Source organism: Mugil cephalus, chromosome 16 (assembly GCF_022458985.1).
Source record: "Mugil cephalus isolate CIBA_MC_2020 chromosome 16, CIBA_Mcephalus_1.1, whole genome shotgun sequence".
Lineage (NCBI taxonomy): Eukaryota > Metazoa > Chordata > Actinopteri > Mugiliformes > Mugilidae > Mugil > Mugil cephalus.
This window is the reverse complement of record NC_061785.1, coordinates 19,477,153-19,498,409: the sequence shown is the minus strand read 5'-3', so window position 1 is coordinate 19,498,409 and position 21,257 is coordinate 19,477,153. Positions and strand designations below refer to the sequence as shown.

The 21,257-nt window shown below is 42.5% G+C and overlaps 1 pseudogene; it reads left to right on the top strand.

Moving 5' to 3' along the window:
- The window catches only part of LOC125022296, a 47,772-nt pseudogene that overhangs the window by 16,709 nt on the left and 9,806 nt on the right, over positions 1-21,257 (top strand).

The following is a 21,257-nucleotide window of genomic DNA, read 5'->3' as shown; positions in this document are numbered from 1 at the left end:
CCTTACATATTTACCTACTCCCACTACAATGTGCATCTTTCATTTGACCCCTGCAATCAGCTGGCTGGACATAAATCATTCTCAGCACTCTCACCTTTGCACATTGGCCCATACTCTGTAAGTGTGGCCGCCCATAAACCATTCAGCTGAGCGCTCACACTTATGACACACAGATGAATCACATCATTTGACATGCCTCCACACGTCGCCCTGAAGATCACTCTCACACACACACACACACACACACACACACACACACGCATGTCATGCGGCAGCGACCGGGACCAGCAAACAGGAGTAGCCTTTTAAACGAAGCAGCAGATATACCTCCTGTGGTCTTTTTTAGGCCTAAACTAATAAATGTTTTTCTATCTAACAGTCCACAGAGAAAAAAAGCAAATTGTTGCATTTTTTACATGCAATTTTTATTTTATTTTATTTTTTTTACTGATAACAAACTAATTATTTTTTATCAAAATACGTTCTTTGTTAATTCTGAAAGTTTTTACAATATATGAAGGCATTTTTAAAAAAGAAACATAATTTCTAAGTATTTTCAGATGCAACATTACTTTCATGTGACGCCAAGAAACACTAAAATAATTTTTCTGGTCATTCAGCTAAACAGTTATTTGACTAATAAGATTTAGTGATGCCAGTTTTCCTCATTCCCTAATAATGTGTTAAATGTTCAAATTTGATAATAAATCATCATGAAAATGGTAAAACACCAAATGGATTATTCAAAGCACATGTCTAAGATTAAGCCGCTCCACACAATAAATCACACATTTATCAGAACTGATCCGCCAACGGTCACCGCGCCGTCGTTAAACCGTCTGCTTGTGCCGCTCCGGTTTTGTGGGTGTCTCTGCATGGTTGGCCACATGTCATCACGTGGCTCTTAAACAGTCAAACTGGATCCCTGCTCGTTCCCTTGGATAATGACATCGGAGGGTGTTACTGGGACGATTCCTGTGTGACCATCTGCTTCCTTGTGATTGTCCCTCCTGTCCAAGTGGCTGCAGAGTGGAGGCAGAGAGCCCATGTGCAAGCGAATGACTAGAGAAATAGAAACACGACGCAGAGAAGTCTGATCCCAGAGCGGACTTGGATGAAGATGTGTCAGATTGTGCTGTAGAGGTTTGTTTGGAACAGGAATTTTTCTCACTAATCAGCAGTTTCGCAAAGTTGTAGGTGTCTTTGTTGAGCAGTGAGGTTCATTATGGACAGAAGCACAGAGGGAGAAAGGACAGAGGGAGTTCTGAAAAAGAGTAGGCGGCGTCAGCACAGTCGGTCATCACAGCTAATAGAACAGACTCGCTTTAGAGTAAGTGTCAAACGGTGCAAACGTGGCAGGAGAGAGGGCGGTTAGAGAAAGAGGTGGAGGACAGAGGTACTGTGCTGCAGTAGTCAGAAAATGGAGGGCAGGTGAGATGGGACAGGCATGTGTGCAGTTGACTCACCTCCATGGAGAATTAGTTTGTCTTGAGAATTGTTTCACAGGACTTGAGTGGGGACCTGAATGCTGCATAGACGACACTCTGACGTGTCGACTAGAGAATAGTGTGTGTGTGTGTGTGCGTGTGTGTGTGTGTGTGCGTGTGCTCTCCAATTCTACTGTTTCACCGTTTCATGTCAACAAGTTCAGTCATTCAGGGAATCTCTGAAACAGTAGACTGTGTTGTAATTTAAATTTAACCAGGATGACTTCCAAGGGCATTGACCTCAGAGAGTCGGTGTTTCTAACAGTCAGAAAATAAAATATATGCAAGGATTACCCTGAGCAGGAGCTAATTATATCTCACTACCGCGCTCCAACATCCCTCCTCCTCCTCCTCCCCCGTGTGGTCCTGCATTGAGGTGTTTAGGTGCATGCATATGAGGACACTGGCCCCGAGCCTTGTGTTTTGCACATATGCAATCACGCAGCCGTCCCACTACGTCCCGCCCCTCCCCATCCCACACCTACATCTACCACTCCCGTCTTTTTTTCACGCCTCACCTCTCCCGTCCTTCAAATTTCCGCAGTGTCCCGTGGTGTTAGATGCTGGGCGACCCCTAATAAGGGCTCGCGACTGTCTGCTCCAACCGCCCAACCCCGGCTCGGACTTTCACCAGCGTCGCCCATCCACGCTGTTTACTCAAGCGACAGAGGATTAGGCAGGGAGGAGGACAGCGTCACAAGAATTAGACGTCTCAGCTGCTATTGTTTTCGGCCACTTGTCACCAGAGTCATGTGACCTTGGATCAGCGCACCTTGAAATCGAAACCACTCTAAAATGATAAATTTCTGTCTTGTTGATTGATTTTCAGTTTGCTAAATGACTTTCTATTGCTTCACCATTTCCTACCTGGGCATAGTGTAAGTTAAGCTTACTGTCTGGTGGCAGACGCAAGAGTAATGAGCGCATCTTACTTTCGACAAGGAAGAGAGTCGTCTTTAATCTCTCCACAGGAAACCCAAAATTAATGAAGTGCAGCCTGCATTAACTGTTTTAGATGGAGCTGACACAAAATGATAAGTGTGATTAACATTCTTAGACACATGTGTTGGACCATGCCACTATAATTTAAACTCATGCAGAGAGGTCTTAATGTTTTGTTCATAAGAGGCCACTGAACTAATTTATAATTCATCATGGAGAAAAAAAACAACATACCCCAAAAAAGAAAGGAATTTTTCTGTACTGGTCTCTCTGTCTCACTCATCCTGCTCTGCCTCTCCACACTCTCATTGCTTGTCCATTTCGCACGGCATGTCCCTGAAGGCAACTCTCTCTTTTGACATTTTAGCTGTTCTTTTTGTCTCGTTCAAGACTTGTTTTCTTTTCTTTTGGTTTCTCTCCCCCCGTTTTGTTTTTTTTCGTTGCAAAGCGAGCAGCAGCACCACCTTCTATTTCAACATTATTCTGCAGCGATGATGACACCCGTGATAATGATGGCACAAACGAAGGCTATTCCTGTAACCCACCCAAGGTTACACTCACGCTGCGCACTGAGTGGTTACTTCGGAAGTCTCTGAAGGATGGCCTCAGTCATTCCTGAGATAATAGATTAATCACACGACTCCAGTCTTAACCACTGCTCGGCTCGCCCTTCAGGAGAACGTTCTGGGTCTCGCATCGTTTGAATTTTCGTTTTTATGCCTCATTCACACGCAGATTTCTGATCATCCTTCAGCATCTCCTTATCTTTTGCTGACTCTGCAGCGGTGGTCGCCCATTTGCTTTGCCCTCAGAGGAAGACTCTGCTCGCTCGTCATACTGATGCTGATTAGACGTCGCCGTCGTCAGTGTACACTGAACAAAAGCCCTGTTAATGGGGAGAAAAAAAAATCTTTCATGTGCCTTTTATATCTGTCAAGGTCACTCACCCCTGACCTGACCAGTTACAATCTTTCACTGAACAATCAAGAGCCGGACGGAATGATAACAGGACGATCTCGATTTGGCTCTTGCACCTCTATATTCAGCCCTTTACTCCAGCTGTAGGAGCAGTATTTGGCTTAGTCTTGTCCTTGGTGCCTGAAAGCAGAGGCTAACGCAGTGGTTGTCATGGTGACTGAGAGCCAGGCAGGGCTGTGGTAATACTGTAATGATAAAGCTCTTCTGGATGGTGCCGCAGTAAACACAGCGCCACTAGGGTCCCGTTAAGGAAGAGCGCAGCGCACTGCCGTGCATGCAAAAACGCCTGTAGGGCTAATATGAGCTCCGACAATCTCCCCTCGGTTATATCACTTACATCCGCGCTTTCCCAACACCTCCTCCTTTCTTCTTCTCTATCTCTTTATTGCAATCTCACTCTCCATTGCCCTGCTCTCTCTCTTCTTGATTGGTGCGATTCACATCATTGTCTTCTCTCCTCTGCTCATCTTTTCATCTCCTTCCCCTCCATTCCTCCACTCTCCCTTCTTCATTCATCCATCGAAACACAATCAGCGCTGTCGATCATCAACTTCCTTTCGCGCCCCCTCCCTCGTTCTCTTTTTCTTTCTCGAAGGCTCCTTTTCATTTGCTTCTCCCCCCCTTTCTGTCTCCATCTCTGACTCCCCGCTCTTTTAAATTTATGTTGATGATCTTCCCAAATCTAATTTCAGAGTCGAGAGACAGAGAGGGGGACTCTATCGGACCTTGAAGGTCATTGGGCTGCAGGTGTCACACATGGGAGCTTTACTGTAGGAATTTCAGCATATTGCACCCCAGCCCCAGCATAACATTCAGAGCATTAACATGGCCGTTTGAACCGGAACACACACACACACACACCTTCCCATTCCAGAAAGAAGAACGATGGGTTGAGAGAACAGAGACAAAGTGCCCGAGGAGATAAATAAGTGTGAAGTGACAGATTGCTACTCCTCCTTTTATCATCTTCCTCCACCTCTTTCTCTCGTTCTCTTTCCGTCTCCGCGCTCCTCCCTCTCCATCACTTCAATGCAGTGCTCCTGCAGCTACCACTCACTATCTGTGATCAGCAAGTGTGCACACACACGCACACCTCCTGTGCCCATAGGCTGTTTGTCTCTCTCACGTCGTGAGTCATGTCCACACACACATGTGCCAGGCACTTATGCCAACAGATGTATACACATACAGTACACACTCATCCACAGGTTTGATTAATAGTTGAGTTAATGTTCTAGCAGCAGGAGTTCTTCTCTGTCCCTCCTCTCAGACAGAAATCCCCTGTTTGACAGCTGTGTGTTTGCTGCTGTATATTGTAAATAGTCAGACCTCTGTGATGGATTGATCAGTATTGATGTGACGTTCGGCTCTGCAGTGTAATCCACTGTACACTGTCAACTTAAAATACTGCTCGATTTAATTACTGAAACCACAACTGAACGTTTGTTTTATCTGTGGCAACATTCGATTGTGGCTTTTAACTAATCAGGGTCAAATTAATTGCCTATAGATTACAGCTGCGTCCAGCAGTAACAACACTCTAGACTGGGATACATTTAGCTGTCACAGTGAAGTCGAGCTTCCTCCGCGCACACCGGCCCTCTGCTGCCGCCTGAGTACTCGTTTTGTATTTCAGTTTCAGGTTCTTGGATTAGAATACAGATGTGCCATTTCCTGTGTGTATAAGATTTCCCGCCAGTGAAAACAGGCAAAGTTTAATTTAGCGAAGGGGGGCGAAGTTGCGAGTCAGGAGAGGATTTGCGGCAGCATCACAGGTCTCTGGTGTGCTTGCCGTATTTGTACTGCGCCCACTAGAAAAGATATGACAGAGCATCTCTAGTTGGATGGAGAAAAGAACAGTGCACAAAGAACACACAAAGACGTTGCTTCCAATGAACTTAAACCTACAACTTTATAAGAATCATTAGCCTCATACACCTTCCTCTGCCTTTTCTGCAGTAATCGTCCCTCATCACTTTTTTAAATTGATTTTAAATGGCAAAGGACGGGAGTCAATGGTTTTGCACACAGATCTGCAGCCAAAATGTGTCTTAGTTTTTATTTAATCAGGAATCAATTTTAAATTGAGTTGAATTGTGAGATTGCTGGAGATTCTATTAATTCTGCCATGTCTAAGTAAAGAAGCAGTCACCTACCAACTAGCAACCAACGACAATACACCAGCTAACTAGCCTAGCCAATAGCAGTAGGTAAGAAGTGATGGGATATGCGACTATGTCAACCAACACTTCTCCCTTGTGCCAAGATTCAGGGCAAGACACATTTGGAAGCCCTGTCCAACTAAAAAAAAAACAAAAAAAAAACAACAACAAAAAAAAAAAAACAGCAGACTAGCCACCAGCTACCAACCAGCAACGAACAATAAGACATCAACTAACTAGCCTAGCCAACAGCAGTAGGCAGTATGCGGCATATCAAGTGGGGTTTTCAAGTGGGCACCTCCCTTCATCGATGTTTCATTAAGTTTGGCCCAGGACACCTCAAGAAGACTTAACAATGAGTTCCAACGTCCTGGAGTCACCCCCCTCCATGCAGACAACCGTGTGACTTCAGCGAGAGATTAGCTTAGCGCGACTATTAACTCCTAAAACTGCTCAGCCAGCCTTACCTTTAGCATGCTCCCCAGCTATTATGTTTCCTCCTCAGCCACAGACACTGATTCATTTTAGATCAAATAGTCAAATAAATCTATACTACATGTAGCGACAGATGTAGCAAGGCAATATATTTGTAAATCACATTACATTAAATGTGATAGTTATTAGATAGTCTCTTATAATATATTACATTTGTGACCCCCTTGTGTGTGACAATTTTGAGTCACAACATGGATGTGTATGACCCTGAACACAGCATCTCTTCTAATGCAGCTTTGAGTCAGATTTGTTCTCTGGAACTCCTTTTACACGAAGGTTCAACCTTCGTTAAGATCAAGTGATTTTTTTTTTTTTTTTTGGACTTTGGAAAACCCACACGCAGAACTCCCATCTGTCCTTCTGCTTGACAGAAGTTGTTTTTTTAATGTCCAAGGCCTGTCATTCACTATTAGCCTTCCACCTCTTGATGGCTTATTTTTTTGTGCCTTCTCTCTCTTCCTCTCACTGTCATTTCAGTCATACTTTCTGTCCCTTTCTTTGTCTCATGACACAGTCGCATCGCATCAAGATCATCAAAACAACGAACCACCTTTGCTGATACTCTACTCAGTCCAGTGTTTTAAATTAAACTATTTTGGCATTCGGTTCCTCTTGCGCTCTCTCTCTCTCTCTCTCACTCTCTCTCTCTTTCTCTCTCTTAAATGTTTCATACTCTGTCCTTTGTCCTGAAATGCCTTGAACTTTTTCCTTTGTGCTTCTTTATGAATGCATTCACATCGTCTGGTCACCCTGCCACCTGTCTGTCCCCCCGCCTCTTTGTAGCGTAGCTGAGAGCATCCTACACTATGCAAACAACTTTGAAGACACATGATTTGTCACAAACCATCAGTGCTGCTCATTCCCTCAGTCCAAATGTCATTGTAACAAATATGGTAACATATAGATAGCACAAAGGTATACAAAGAGCACAACCCTTCAGGGCAAAACTCTCCCCACTGCCCTGATTTCTACATTGGAAGTGTTTCTGGTTCTCGGCCAATAAGGGAGACTCCTGAGCCGGTCCCGCTGGTGCTATCCTGCTTCCCTGGGACGGGGGAGCTGGTATCGGGGTAGAGGTAGGAGGGTGATTGAGAACCACAGTGCGTGTGTATGTGTTTTCACGATACAGAGGAGGAGAGCACTGCAGCAATCTGAGAAAGTAGGTCAGACACAGACTAGTGAGAAACATGGCAGAGGAGAGACGAGGTAGGGATTCGAGATGGAGAGGAACGGGGAAGAAGGACGGATCAGAGAAGAGAAGGAAGAGCAGGAGCTAACCTGATAACAATAATGACTGAACTGTATGGAATACAGAGAGGAAGTCCTATTAAAAATACATGAATGCTAACATAATTGATGTAAGAACAAAAGACTGGACACTGACTTTCCTAGAAGGTCACTTTGTTGGCTCAATGCTTGTCGTCCGATCTCCTCAACAAGTACAGCAGCTCAGAGTCTGAAGCCTTCTGCTTAATCTGTTTCTGTTATAAAGGCACTTAGAGAAAATATGTGTAGGCCCTCCAATTCAAAGAAGAGGGGGAGAAAGAAGCGAGACCTTTCAAGAAAAATAAGTGAAACAGGTTCCCTCCATTTGCTTAGTTATAAGACCTCCTGTTATAAGCATGTTGCTCTCGATATTACATAAGTGCATAATGTCGAAAATATGGCAACGCGCACAATGCACTGATGGCACTCAGGCTTCTTATATATATGGGCTCCACTCAAGTATGAATTACCTTTCTTTTTTGCTCTTCAGGCCATGTCTGCGTTTTATTATTTATTTGATAGAGCACAAAGTATACTGCATCTATAAATACACTGCAGGGCTTGTAGCGATGGAGCGCAACTGGAAAAGACTGGGCAGTAGCCTCTCACACACCGGTGTTGTCATGCCACTGTAACTGGTTCACTGACAGCTGAATAATAAGTAATGAGGTGACACAGATGGCAAGAAAATTCCCTTTAAGTTATGATAAGTAAGCAAGTTGGAGGCATAAACGGAGAAAACTGAGTTCTCTATGGTGGGCCGCCCGTTAGTTTTTTTTTTCTTTGTGTCCAGGAAAGTTACCCCAGGGATATCATTTGGGAAATGAATAAACATTAAGCTGCCGGACACTGCACTTTGTAAAGGATGCCACTTATAGAGTGTCTGCCAATACTCCCAAGAGGTCTTATAGAATAGAATATGTTTGATGTAAACCTCAAATATAATTCAAGACACTTAATATTTTGGATGCATATTTGTACAATTCCATAAACTGGCTTCCAATACTCAAAAAACATTGAGTACTCATCGCACCCTGCTCATCATAAAGCAAATTTGAAGAGACAACTCAAGCAGGCTAAATGATAGCATGATTGAGTGAAGGGTAATGTTATCTGAAGCACTGGAGACCTACTTGTTGATGCTGTTGTTGAATGTGTATTACATTCAGATTTTTAATATTGTATCATTTGAATTGAGACTACAAGTAGACAAAAATCTACTTTTGAATCATGACACCTAACATCATAGCTTAACCACTACGGGAAGCTACGGGAATAGACGGGAATCTCAGGTATTAATTGGATTTATCATGCGATGATCAATTATTTATTCATCTTTTCTCATTCCTCCATCCTACCCTGTGGTCTTGTTTATAATGAGCTTTTATGCACTTGTGTTTCCTGGTTTGGGTTCAGTATTACATCTAAGCATTTCAGCTTTCCTCCTATCATGACACTATGATATGTAGTTATCATTTAGTTTAATGTTGAGCTGATGGTAGTGTATAAAGTCTTCAGATTTTAGGCCTTTTGGGGGGGGAAACTTTAGGTGAAAACTGTGGATTCTGAATTTGTATCACTTCTCTGTATTTGGGTTTGACATGCACTAGTTGGTTTTCTTTCACGTTTGCTTAAGGTTTCACACTTTCCTATTTTCCCTTGCTGATTATTCTTCATTTGCAATTGACTCTTTCTTACATGTTTTTTCTTTTTGTCCTTTTTTTTTGTCTGTGTGTGTTTTTCGTTTGCTGGTTTTCTCTTTTCTTCCAGTATGTGGCATTTGGCTCGCTGTTCTTCATCCTCATTTCCATCTCCACGTTCTGCATGGAGACGCACGAGGCCTTCAACACCATCCTCAACAAGACGGAGAACGTCACGTTGGACAACGTAACCCACGAGGAGATCGTATACGAGGTGGTGACTGACAGCTGGTTGACATATGTGGAGGGTGTGTGCGTCATCTGGTTCACCATCGAGGTGCTCCTGCGCGTCACCTTCTGCCCGGACAAGCTGGAGTTCTTCAAAAGCACCCTCAACATCATCGACTTTGTTGCCATCCTGCCCTTCTATCTGGAGGTCGGCCTGAGCGGTCTGTCCTCCAAAGCTGCCAAGGATGTCCTGGGGTTCCTCCGTGTTGTCCGATTCGTCCGTATCCTCCGAATCTTTAAGCTAACCCGTCACTTTGTGGGTCTCCGTGTCCTTGGCCACACCCTTCGCGCCAGCACCAATGAATTCCTTCTCCTCATCATCTTCTTAGCCCTCGGTGTCCTCATCTTTGCTACTATGATCTACTATGCTGAACGAATCGGTGCAGACCCAGATGACCCAACAGCCAGCGCCCACACCAACTTCAAGAACATCCCCATAGGATTTTGGTGGGCCGTTGTGACCATGACCACGCTGGGTTATGGAGATATGTATCCAGAGACGTGGTCAGGGATGCTGGTGGGTGCGCTGTGTGCCTTGGCTGGTGTGCTAACCATTGCTATGCCTGTACCTGTCATTGTCAACAACTTCGGCATGTACTACTCCCTGGCCATGGCCAAACAAAAGCTGCCCAAAAAGAAGAACAAACATATCCCCCGAGCGCCGCAACCAGGTTCCCCCAACTACTGCAAGCCAGATGCCCTGGCTATGGCTACCGCGTCACCGCAAAGGATCTTGGGAAATGTTTTGGGTGGAGTGATGGGCTCTGGAGGCATAGGGGGTGACTGTCCTCTCGCCCAAGAAGAAATTATAGAGATCAACAGAGGTGAGTGATATTTTTTCATGTTAAGTGTCCTTATTCCTTAAACAGTTGAAGTATCTATATTAGGAGTCAGATTCTTTGTGTGTAGTTTACAAATTCACAGGCAATCAGGCTTAATTCGTTAAAGCTTCAAACCAGGGGTCGTTTTTTCAGGCCAAGGCCAAGTCCAGGCCTTTAGCGCATCACAGCAGTCTTAAAGGTCTAGTGGAGACTAAAAATGTCAAAGAGTTCAGAGAATGAGTGGGAGTGGGAGAAGACGTCATGCATAGTTGATTCTCGAGCCACTCTGGAGAAATCACTTGCCCATCAGAACTTATGAGTAATTTACCATCAACTGGTAGGTTCACAGTTGCCTTAAGGCTCCCATCTGTTGGTGATGAGCAAACACTAAGGAAGGAAAATGAACTCAATTATCTGTTAAAGCTGCTTAATGCATCACAGTTTGCGCTGACTTCACATGTTTTCTCTCTGGCATTAGCGGTAAAATCAGGAGGAGAGGTAATCTGGCTCCTTTCTTGCTTTTTACAAGCTGCAGCATCAAGGGTCAGGCACATGCAACAATAATGCACACGTTAATGCATCTCTTTACTTTTTGCTTAGTCATCAGAGTCAGAAAATATTGGTTTCATCAGTGCTTTTACTACATCTTGTGCTTGGCTTTCTTCCAGTCAGTTTGTAGGTTGTGTCAATGTATTTGCTTTATTTATTTATTTATTTTTTAGCAGGAAGCAGGAAGTCAAACTGCATCCAAGATACAGCATCATCAGGCTCTGTGAAATATCTTAGCGTAACGCCTCAGCGAGCAGGGTGGTTACTGCTGCTGAGGCCACTCCTAATCATTCAAGAACATTATTCACTACTCGACATGTTTGACAGTTTTATGGTTGTATACCAATGCTCATGTCTACTGTGCAGTATTTATATGTGAGTGCTTTCTGTTGTCGTGTCGTCTTAAAATCTGACATTAGGAGAGTTTAAAATGAGTAAGAAAGTTAAAAGTCGTTTCCATAAATTCAGATCGACTCTCATTTATTCTCGCAATTCTGTCAGTAGGTATTTTTGATAAAGTGTTTCTCTTTGCCACGAACTCTCCTGAGTGTGCTTTTCCCTTTGCGTTTGCCCCATCTAGATTCCAAGCAGAACGGTGACGCAGCCTCGGCTGCCTTGGCGAACGAGGACTGCCCCACCATCGACCAGGTGCTGAGCCCAGACGAGAGGAGCCCTATTGGGCGAGGTCCTACCCGGGAGCGCTACCAGCAGGACCGAGCCTGCTTCCTACTCAACACCAGGGAATTCCGTGCCACAGATGGGAATGTGCGGAAAGGTATGTGTCGCACCGTGAGACGGATTTGTAGACATGCACACCTTATGTAAACAGATCCACACAGCGAGATGACAATATAATCACTTATTTGTCCAGTGTGCAGCCAATGCAGATAAAGCACATACAGGACAGTGTATTATTTTAACATTTAGGAAAGATGGGTCGGATGGGAGAACACATGAAGACTATAAACTATAGGGGGAAAAATCCAATAGCAGGTAGCAACACACACACACAGTCTACAGTTGTACACTTCCAGTACATACAGCTAGCACTTCTGCTCTGCTCTCTTTCTTTCTTTCCACCTTTTCACATTCATGTCGTCTCTGTGTTTCCATCACCGCTTGGAATTATCTTTTATTTCTTCTGTCAGATTTTCTGTCCCTCTCCTTCTCTCCATTTTCATTCTCTTCTCACTGCCTCAGTCTTCCATCTTTCTGCGGTGTCTGTGTGTTTCGTTCTCCGTCCCATAATGTCACATTCATTCATGCTCAAAAACAATCTCTGTCTTTCTCTGTCTTCTGGACTCAGACAGTTGACCATGCATTAATTTACTTCTCGTCACTTCTGTTTCTCCTTGTCTGTTTCTCTCTCTCTCTCTCTCTCTCTCTCTCTCTCTCCTGCCTTGCATCGTCCTTTTTTTCTTTTAATTTTGGACCTCTCCTCTCCTTCACTCCTTTTTGAGGACTTTTCCTTCCTAACCTGCCCCACATTTTCCCTCCTGGTTCCTCTTTCCCTCCCCTCCATCTTTACTCACCCCTCCTTGTTTTCCTTTGTGCTTCAACCATAACTCCTTCCCCCTTTTTTTTTTTTTTTTTTTTGCCCCCATGTGCATTATTTTCATGCCCGTGAAAACCTGACATTCATTTACTACTGCAATCCAACCACCACCACTGCCGCCAACCTGCACCAAAACACTCCCTCACACTCCCTCCAAACTTTTAACACCCCCTGTTGACAACAAACTAGAGGCAGCAGCCCTGGCACCCAGCCCAGACTCCCCTCTGACTGAGGATTGGTATAAGATGGAAGGGTCTCTGTTACAGCAGGACCTCAATGCAAACTCCACCTCCTCCTGGATCAAACCATAGACCAGAGGTAACACTTATTCCAGTTAAACTATGAAGGAGCCCGTAGCATAGTCAAGTGAAAACATCAACAGTGCCTCTCCATGACATAGCATGCTTTGCAACTACTTCACAGCGACATAGCACCCACTTTAACACAGATGCAGCTGCACACAGTATGTACGACTTCAACTCACAGGTACACCAATATTTTCACTGTGTTGTGTCTCTATGTTCAGTCTGAAGTGTCACCTCTAAATAGGCTTATCTGTGCCTGAAACTGTGGAAAGCAGATGCAAAAAGTTGAGCTAAGGTTAGGTACTAACATGAATGTAAAGGTTGGCATTTTAGTGCTCACCATGTGATTTGTGGGGATTTTTATTTTATTTTATTTTATTTTGTTCTTTTACAATGAAACCTAACCTCAGCCCAATATCCTACTATATTCTGTGAACTCAGCGACAATCTCATTGAACAATGTAAAAAAAAAAAAATGTATAAAACAAAAAATGGGATTGATCTGTGACACACAGTAAGCAGACAAATGTGTGTGTGTGCGAGAACTTACAACCTGCATATACTGTAGTCATGAGTGCGAGAGCGCGTCCGTGTGGTCTCTGCACGCGTGCAAATGCGTCCAGCGGCTCAAATGAGAATAACCCAATGTTTGTGTCCTGTGCCAGTAACTAATAAAGCACACACTGAAGAAGAATGAACGGGAACGGCGGGTCACGTTGTTGTCTGATGTGCCTCTGTGTTGTTGTTGTCTCTCTCTTCAGGTTGTGTCATATCACGCGTGTGTATGTGGGCTTTTTCATTCCTACATGTTATACACTGTGTCTCTGTCCTCTCAATGCCGTCTGAGTGTTGTGTTTGTGTTGTTGTGCGTGGCTTAATTTTCCTTCTACTGTGTTTATTCGTGTTATTCCCTACCCCACAGACCTCCTCCTTGGCAAACAAAAGCACACACTGCAATTTTGAAAGTATTTTCTTACTCATATATATATATATATTTGTACATGAAAAATATGTAAACGTACTCAGGCGCGGCTTACCTGCCTTTTTCCTTCTGCAATATACTTCAGGCTCAAATATGTGCACACTTACATGTGCGTTTGTTAGATTTGATGTGAAAATCAATTGGCCAGCCTTGATGGCTTCACACAGATGTGACTGTGAGTGCAGTGTTGTACATCATATTTCCAAGGCCTGTGGTTACTGGGGTCAGTGGAGCCATCTATGTCGAGGGATAGTACCTCTTGAGACATGGCACGCTGGAAACTCGCATTTGAAGCTGTCTTACGACGGCAACAAACCCAATTCAACTTCACGTTGTGAATCAGCTACGATGCTGCGACACTGATTCACGAAATGTGAGCGTGTAATGGATCTGAAATACTATTCCCTAGTGTAACCGTGCTTTCAGTGCCTGGTGTAGTCCAAAAGTTCAGGACCTTTTTGTATTTGCAATGCGGAGACCTGGCTGGAAATCAAAAGGAACATAAGCTGCACTCGGTGACTGAAACACTTATACAGATACAGACAGACAAACGCTATGACAGATTTGACTGAAAAGTGGCTACGTGCTGTCCAAGGTAAGAAAACCTTTGAGCTGTCCAAGCTTATCACATAGAGGTCGCTGACATCTCTACTGTTTTCAATTGTTCTTATGTATAAACTGCAATTTAAGTGCTGCTAAAAATCCCTCTTTAAAACAAATCAGGAGTTCATTAAAGGAAATAAGTGCTACTAGGATGCACCTTCACACCGGGGACCTCTAAAGGACCTTGTGTTTTTTTTTAGTCTGTAAACGTTGACCCTTGAGCACCGGAGAAAGAGATTGAACTTCATCAAAACCATAGAAATGTGATCTTCCTTTCTCTGAAACCCGATTCTCTAGCATTTCATAACAAGGGCATGTGTACGCAACCTTGTGAAAGACAAATGACCTGTCCACAGTGTTATCCGCCTCTTGTTTGTTTGATAAAAGTTTGAATGTGTTTAGCCGTTTAAATTTATGGCTGCCCACAGAGCTGGTGGTGACACCAGACACCGTGACACTCCTCGTTTTTAAAGAGGGATTGTGCCGCTGCCCTGAGCTCCTTCCTGTGTGCTTCGTTTGTGGTTTATTTCGTAGATCTGCGCGTAACATGTCTTTGCCAACTTAATTTCTTAGCTTTTAAGTTTCTTCTCTTTGATTGTTTGACTTCCTCTGCACCCAGTGCTATATGCATGGCTCACAAAGGTCAAACGATCAATCAGCCCTTTGATTGCTCTCTCCAAAACACTCCTCCAGACCTCGTTCAAGGTCCTCAGTCATACCGGGCTCTGTCTCTTCCTTTGTCTCTCTGCCTTCTCCACTCTCTCTCCTTAATATAAATGTATAGTTGTGAGTTGTGTTTTTTTATTTATTTATTTGTTATTTTCTTGTGCTTTTGTGCTTATTTATGGTGTGTATTCTGTGTCGAGTATTACGTAGCAGTTCCGTCTGTACAGATTTCTTTTTATGGGTTGCACTCTGAATGCGTTATTTTTTTTAAGTATATACAGTTACGTTGTGTTCATTTAAAAGTGTTGTATTTTGCTGTTGTCTGTTTTCTCTTCAATGTCTTTGAGTTTTGTACAACTTGCTGTTTTGTGTTTTTGACCTCCCCTATGTTCTTCCTGTGTTCTCCTTTTGTTTCACCATCACCTGCCAAATAAATCGGAACGGCCGACAAAACAAAGGCATTGGCACAAGCGGTGCGAACCTGGTTAAGGACGTTCTCAATGACACGTTTGACAAAAACGTAGATTTTATAATCGAGTAACGGGGATAATAGTTTAGTTATCAAGCACCGCCATTCATAAATTGGTCGTGGTTCAGCCGGTGCCTATAAAGTTGCCCTCAATCCGCAATTCCTCCCGCCCTTATTAAGCCTTTAGCGCTCACAATCCTGATTAGGACAGACTACAGTCTATTAAGATAGACTGTAAACTGCGGACATATTTTCAAGCCCAGACGTTTTGTAATATTCTCTTATCGGAAACCGCAGCACATCTTTAGTTCCAAATTATTCCCAACAGTCTTTTGTAGACCAAGTACATCAAGTGGCTTAATACAACAGGCTGCAATCAAACACAAGTGAATAAGCTTCGTCGTCTAAAGTAACTTGTGTGAAAATGTGCTTTATGTGGTAACACTTGTCAGTCCTCTTGTGTTTTAGGTTTACGCAGTGTGTAAAAATTTGTTGGACATCGTCATGCATGTTCTAATGTGTAACAGGACCACTCTGTGTGTGTGCGTGTTACTGTGTTACCTCATCACTCCTGCAAATATCCTGTCAGAGTTTTACCTCACAGAGGAAATAATACACAGCTCCTTAATACGTATGTGTAGCACATGTGGTATATATCCAGGAATATGTATAAGAAGTATAGATATAAAATATTAAATGGATTGAAGCTTTAACAATGACATCTGACGCACACTGTATAGGCCTCTGTGACCTACATACAGCTAACGAGGAGGTGCGGGATACGGTTGCATGTCATTCAGTTTCCCCAAAAGGCATGGCATGTACTGTATGAATGCATACATGCATTGTGGCTTCAGAAATGGTCATAAAGAGATCAATATGTCTAATTATGGGTAACGGGAGAGCACGCCGTCTTTAACAGGCAATTGATCCCATGTAAGAATGATACCATATGGCCATACTAAGAATAGACTCTGAAGAGTCAGCAAATCATGTGCACCCTCCTGGAATTGCAGGCCATATGTCAAGTAAGAGATAGAGGTGGTCAGGCAGCCCTCAGCCTTCCGCACGCATACAGTACATACACAAGAACGTGCGCCGGATTATTTCCCTGGTGAACACTCTGGCCACAATATTTGCAGTTCTTTCTCCGTTGTCCTGTGTCGTCCCTCTACACAACCTTCTCCCGCTGTGATTAACACTCATTCTCCATCCCATCCCCAGGCCGCCACTGCAGTGAAAGTGTAACTAAAGTCTGACTCTAGGTAGGTACATGCTCCCTCCATAGTGTAAATTAAGTGTGACTTTGGGCAGGAATTATGTCATCACTGAATACAGTGACAGGCAAGCCTCGCCGCTTTCCCCTGACAAAGAATCCCAGTGCACAAAACCCTTGTTGGTGTTGTAAATACACTAGGTAGCACAGAGAGGAGGAGGAGGAGGAGGAGAGCGGACTGTGACAAACTGCAGTGGCTGACACATGATTAACTCTAAAAGCATTTTTGGTTGTCATTTGTGAAATTTTCTTGCAGTACAATGTTTTTTTTTGGTTTTGTTTTTTTAGCAAAAGCAAGCTAATGTCAGTCAGTTTCTGACTGCAGAGCAGCCAGCCAAACGATATCACCAGAAATCATCACTTAACTGCCTGACCCTCATTATTCTCCATCACTCTCACCTTTCATCCGGTCAACAGATGGGAACTTTTTTCTTTTCTTTTCTTTTTTTTTGATATCCCCTTTGACAAGTGTTACAAAATTTCTAACTCTACATGAAATCGACAAAATCCTGACGATCACTAAAGCCAGTATGAAATAACATAAACATTGACACCTTTACTTTTAGTGTTCTAGTTTGGTCAGAGATCATAGTTACGTGAAACACAGTGTTATTAGTTTTTTTTTGTTGTTGTTTTTTAATCAGATGAGCAGTTCTTCTTTCTCTTCCCCCCCTGATTATTACAACAGATACATCTAAAATTGCATATATAAACATTATGTATAAATTACTCATAAGCCCCCAAATGCTTCAACTCTGCAGGGCATTCAACTGTTAATCAGCATGCAACAGCAGCATGCAAGTAAAGCAGTTGAACCAGCATAAAACAGGTTGGAGCATAAATGTAATTGGGCCATTACTGTTAGAGCTTTTATAGCAAGATATTACAACTATCTGCTTCCTAGTTCGCTAATTAAAATAAATACATTAGAGTATCCTTCAGGTTCCTGTCTCAGCTGATTTGGCAACACCCTACATGATGAGGAACTGGAGACGTGCAGTCTGTCACTCAGATGCCAAATCGTATTCAATCACAGTCACATTTATAACGCAAACACATTTGATTTCCTGGGACTGCTCGACAATAAAGGCCAGGTCATGAATCCTTTTAAGCCGCAGTAAATGCTCCGTTTGCATTAGAAGAAACTTAATTCAGTTCTTATTGTGTCAGAGAGTGAGCACTAAATAGTAAGGGTGATATAAATTAGATGCAGAAGGACTAAATGCTAAGATAATTTCCTGAGAATTCCTCGTCTATATGAAAGCCTGTGGGATTCTTTTTGTCATTGCCTCTAAACTTGGTCAGTGAACGTCAAATACTGCGTGTAGCTGCTTTTTGGATTTGTTTGCGACATTTGGGACCGAACTTGAGCATGAATCAGCACCACAGATTTGCCAGACAGCTTCTCAGAAACCTCTGTGTGACGTGAAGCCTAAAAAGCCAGAGGAAGGTGCATCATCAATATTTTACCGAGTTGCCATCCGACTAATGTTCCCGAGCTAGTCAGAATAAAAAAAAAAGGACTTTTATTCATGGTCGGCTCAAACGATGCGTTATCTAGAGTGGCCGAGTCGACCACTGTGCAACGCAGTATTGATGCATTTTTCCATTTCAGCAGGAAGGCACAAAGGGCGTCATAACGTACCGATGGGTGTTCTTTGTTGTCTCGCTGGCGTTGTGATGGCTGGAGTTTCACCTTCCGCAACCACCACGCAATCTGTCGGCGCCACAGCTACATTCAAATACCAGCTAATAAACACATCCCGTAAAACTCCACCCATTATATGTCAGCTGGCCATTGTTAGAGCGGGCGACCGCCGCCTACCAATGGTGTGTTTCCCTTCTCCCGACGCAACAACACTCTGTCAGCACAACCTTCTCTGTGACTGCTTCCTACAGGGAGAACTCAGCGTCTGCATGCTATGTTATATACTATAAATACAGCGGGAAAGGACACGGACGTGCTATTCTTAGATAAATTGGTTGTTGCAAAAGATATCTTGCGAGCCAAGAGTCACGCACTGTGCTTTAAAGTCACTTGCGCAGCTGGATTGAGTCACTAAATCACTCTTTGGTGTCGCTTCCCACTGTAAACACAGAACGAATCGACCTCGTAACAGGATGCAATTATTGGGGGATACGAGGTGTTTTAAAGTAGTGAGGGTTTTTTTTTTTTTTTTTTTTTGCGTTGGCCATTTGAAGTTTACAAAAATCCGAAGCAAACACTAAGTGGACTCTTAATGAAGAAATGCACTGCATAAATTAATGAGTGGTAGACACTACATAAAAGCTTCCTGTGGTCAACTCATACAACGTATCCGTGACGTACGTACTTTCTGCCGCGTGTCTGTGTTCAACTGTGGCCTAACGGTTGTCTAAAGCACCTTAACATTGCACATTAGGCTTCCCATAATAAAATGTTGGGTGATTTATGCAATGGGCCTATTATTATTGGTGTTAAATTTCTATATATCAAATAATCTTTTGCTTTTGTGTTTTTGTTTTTTTAAAGAAGAGACATATCATAACTCACATTTTCTTGTTCTGTCTTGTCTTGTCTGTCTTGTCTCTGGCTGTCCTCGTCTGTCCTTTATATGTTTTTATTATTTAATAACATTTTCGATTTCTTATCCTCAATGTGTTCTCCTCACCTGTGTGCTTTTTTTTTCTTCTATTTTGACTTCTTCTACTGCCATTTTAAACCCCATGTTCCCCTGACTGTGGAAAATTTGTCATAATGTGCATTTCAACAATTATTTCCATTTATTTTTATCAAATATCAAAACACCAAAACGTGACGTGATCACATGAATCGATTGATGGCGAAAATTACTTTCTTAAAGCTACAGGCTACGAGAAATCTCGCAGTCTCAATAACATATCGGGAATGGCTGGGTCATCACTGCGGCTCGCTCCTATCACTAGCCCACCCTATGAGACCTACGAGGCCCCAGGGCCACTGCGCCGCTGTCGTTCCCCCATCCCCTCCATTTTGTAGTGGAAACGGTGTCCGTGATTGGATGATAAGATTTTGCAGTGGTTTAGCTATATACCGATCACATTGAAGCCTCCATTTGCTTTGTGCAAATACAATAGCAATAACGTAAAAAGGAACTTGAATGTAGAAAGAATGACCTCTTGTCTCGTGAGTCCAGTGGTTTATGAAGCATGCGTCACGTTAGAGGATCGAGTTAAATTAAAAAAAAAAAACAAATATATACCAATAATAAAAAAAAAAAAGTTTTTAAAGTAAATAGTTATTTTAAATTACTAGATCAAATGTAAAATAATACTTGGACTGGTAGGTAAATAAAATAGCATCATGGGTTAAAAAGAAAAAAAAAAATGACATGACGTAAACACGCACAGTTACATTTTAAAACTTAGAAGTAAATGTCTCCGTTTTTGTGTGTCCTGGACCAAACTAAACTAAGCTCACAGCACTGTCGACAGAAATGACCATGAAACAAGATACTTCTGTTCATTTAGCCAAAGAAAAAAATAACATTTATTTGTTAGATAAATGTTTATCAGGTTTCTACTTTATGTCCTTTGTGAGTATTAAATAAGTACAACTTAGACATGATTTTCCTAATCTTCACTAAAAAAAAGTAACACTAACTCAGTCTTTGTGTATTAGAACTTTGTTTTGCATGCTATTTCTGTGACAGCATTCAACACTGAGAAGAACAACACTGCAAAGAAAAGTCGAAGTGTAAATGAAAAACAGACATACTGTATCATGCAATCTATCTTAATTACTCAGCAGTGCACAACATGTATCCATGGTAACATGGTTGCTTTTATTACATTGTTGTCAAGATGTCATATTACAATAAGTTATGTAGTTAAACCTCTTTCCACTCGTTTTTTATGTTATTAGCTGCTAGTCTGTTATCTAATACAATCCTAGGATTTTATCACCATCGTATATATGCAGTTGTAACAATCATCCAGGACCAACAATTGGTTTCACTTGATGCTCCAAATTAAACAAACTAAAACTATTAGTACTATTGTCCAAGGACAAAGACTCACTTATGCAAGAAGAGGAGAAGAGTGAGGTTAGTTGGAAGAAGGAAGAAGAAGAGGAGTTAAGGCACAAGACAAGGGTCTTGTGATCAATAAAGGTAGCTAACTAGTGCTAGCTTGTTAAATGCTACTGGCCTTAACATGTACATGCTCAAAAGCCCCATGAAATTGCAAGTGGATCCCTATTGGCTTGTGTTTCCTACAATTACCAATTACAGGAAGTTAGGGAGAGTCTGTTCTGATTGGTCAGCGTCAATGTTCCCACCATTCACCAGCCGATTGTGTTCTATCGGAGACTTAAGCTAGCAGTGCTGTCGGTGAAGGAGAGACGCAAAGAAGGGATTTTACTGGATGCAACATTAGTACACATCCCAGTAGTGTGAGTCTGCAACACCGTTAAGCCTTTTTACAGGAAATGACAATGTAAAATACATTTAAAAATACTAATACAAGTCAACTTGTTTTGCTTGACCCAGATACTGAAGTACAGGTGACATATAGTTTAAGACATACATATATAAAAAAATAAATAAATGCCACAACGTCCAACTTGATTTCATGGGGACTTTAAGCTGATGAACAACAAAGTCAGATATGGATGTCTGCATAATTAAATATACAATTAAAACACATACAAGCACTTTATTAACAATTAATATTAATGAACTAACCTTTAAAGCTTGCATGTTGACATAAGACAGACTATATAACGAAACATAAATAGACTGAGCACATTAGACC